This window comes from Acomys russatus, chromosome 18 (assembly GCF_903995435.1).
Source record: "Acomys russatus chromosome 18, mAcoRus1.1, whole genome shotgun sequence".
In the NCBI taxonomy this organism is placed as follows: Eukaryota; Metazoa; Chordata; class Mammalia; order Rodentia; family Muridae; genus Acomys; species Acomys russatus.
In genome coordinates, this window is record NC_067154.1 from 38,390,232 (window position 1) to 38,392,929 (window position 2,698).

Here is a 2,698-nt window from a genome sequence, read left to right on the forward strand (position 1 = left end):
TGAAATTAGTTTTGGAATGACATCTAAGCTGAACTATTTAAAGGAAAATTAACATATTTCCATGAAATATTAATGAACAACAAATGTATAACAAATATTTTCTTTAACATAGTCCTCAGAAAAACATTGCTCAGAAATGTTTTAAACATGGTCTTTGGCAATACGTAATTTTAAAGTTTGTCTTAGTTAAAAAAGAAATTATGAATATTATGGAATGACATCATGTTAAATACATAGCTATTATGAGAAAATAGAGAAGAGTCACTCATCCTCAGATGTGTGCCCTGAAGAAGCCACCCATGAAGATCAGAGTGACATTGAGTTGGATTCTGCCAGATGGATATTGTAGTGCCTACCAGGCATTGAAAAAAAGGCAATGCCAAAAAGAAAACATTATATGACAATGAAAAGACATTGGAACACTTAAGCACATCCTTAACATTTGAGTCCATATTTTACAGGAGAGAAAAGTTTATAGCAATAAATTTCTTCTGCGCCATATTAAGGAGCTTGGATTTTATGTAGTAAGGAATTCACATTAATATTAACAAAGAAAATGATATTATTAGATTTGCATTTCAGAAAGAAAACTGGCACATGTAGCTTAACTGTGGGCCAAGCATAGTGAAGCTGTGAGTCTTTGCCAGGCTAGGTCCCTTTGACTAACTGGAGTTTCATACACTGGGCTGAATATTAGTAAGACTAAAATTTATAGTGTGTTAAGCCACAGAAACTCAAAGATTAATCCACTACAATAACTAACACCGTTTCACTAAGCTACAGAACTTTGGCATTGAAAGTTATCAAGTATAACATGACACTGGGATCTTTTTAAGGGGGCAGGGGTTGCTTCTTTTTGATATTGTTTTGTTTTGTTTTGGCCAAGAATTAGATTAAAAGTAGGAAAAGATAAGGTTTTAAAATAATTTTTAGTTTAACAAAACTATAAAAAAAATAGAGGATAAATAAGCATGCATTTACAACATTAGACAAAATATTTTTGGATCACAAATAAGAAAAAAAAATAAAAGGCAGAAAAAGATCGCAGCAGTAAAGATCAGGTTGAGGACTTAGCCTTTCCAAGCAGGAGTGTTAGCCATACTTCTGGCACAAGAATTAGCTGGAAATAGAGATGTCACTATGTAATAATATGTGCAAAACTTGTAATATCTATGAATCTATTTATTTATATAAAATGTATATGTATATTATATGTAAAATATATAAAATAACTGATCAAATTTTCACTAATTAAAAACTGTCTACAAAACTGAGTAAAACACTAAAGGCAAATGCCTTTCTTCATGAATTATAGTCACAGCCACATTTATGCTAGTGGAATATAAGGCAATAGTATAAAAATTCTTCCATACTTGCTTCAGCAGCACATACACTAAGATTGGAACAATATAGACAAGAGTAGCATGGCCTCTGTGCAAAGACAATGTGAAAATTTTGTGAAGTGTTCCATATATTTCTGTTATATAGCTTTTCCCAGTGGTAACTCCTGGGGGAATAAAAGTGTTTGCTTGTTATTTGTATAAAAGTAGGTGCTTCCTACATCTAGGAAAATATTGTGTTACTTATGTTGCTTACAGTTTCTGTGTTTATTGTTCTCTTGAAATGAATATAATTAAAGGATTCTAATGCCAAAAACTAAAGCAAAACAAAACAAAACCAAGAATTATTTCTCTAAATTAAATCTGAATATAGTCAAGGTTTATCCTTACTTTTAGTATGGGGGATTTAAATGACTAACTGAATTTTTTTTTCAAAATTTTCAATGCACAGTGATTTTAGAATCTACCACTTTATCCAATGAAATTCAGAATTACATTTTCTAAAAGCATGGTATGAATATATCCATGTGTAAATTGAGTTAAGGAAAAACAGGGATTATATTTTTAGCTACTACAATAATTGACAGCAGTAGCCAGAAATAGAGTTTTACTTTATCAATATGCCATGGAATCCTTAGTTAAATGGCATAATTCAAATGTACACTGACTTATCTCTCTTGAAGATGAGACTGGACATGTTTATGGAAAGGGTACAGTCATAACACAGTCCAAAAATGGAGTCATGTGAGAATCCTGAGTACTTGTGAGAAAATTCCAAGAAAACAAGAGAAGAATCTTATGATATCAGTTTCTTCAAAACATAGAATTGTTCTTGGAGTGTGTTTTCCTGCTCTTTCCAGGTATTGTAAATAGGAGATAGGAGTGAGTCTAATTCAGCTGTTGTATTCATACGCCTCTGTGGAAAAAAAAAAAATGCTTTCATGACATGTGACCTGTCCTTGTGATTGAATGCCTTACTCAGTTTTTCTTAACTCTCAGAGCATAAATTGTCTGATGCTCTGAATAATGTTGCATGGGTCTTTAGTCCACCTCAGTTTTAGATCCACTCTCCCAGGTTCACACTACCAACTATAGCAGTAAACATGGAATTGAATAGATACTTGTTTACTTGAGAGATAGACAATGGCAGAAACTAATAGTAGTTAATCAAAATTGGCACACTACTACAGTGTATATACTTATAGTAATATAGGAATAAATCTTAAGTCATTGATTTGTATGTAAAGGAAATATTGGCTAACATTAGACTTGGACCAATATGTATAAATGTTCTTTCATTTCCTATCTCTGTTTGCTTTTTGGACATAGATGAACTATCAAATGGCTTCAGGATGAAA

General features: G+C 31.8%; 1 non-coding gene across 1 annotated transcript; it reads left to right on the forward strand.

Moving 5' to 3' along the window:
- The first annotated feature begins 1,373 nt into the window (after positions 1 to 1,373).
- On the forward strand, positions 1,374 to 1,477 carry LOC127202437 (U6 spliceosomal RNA). Its single transcript, XR_007832315.1, has one exon. It is a non-coding gene; the product is annotated as a U6 spliceosomal RNA (small nuclear RNA).
- Positions 1,478 to 2,698: the final 1,221 nt, after the last annotated feature.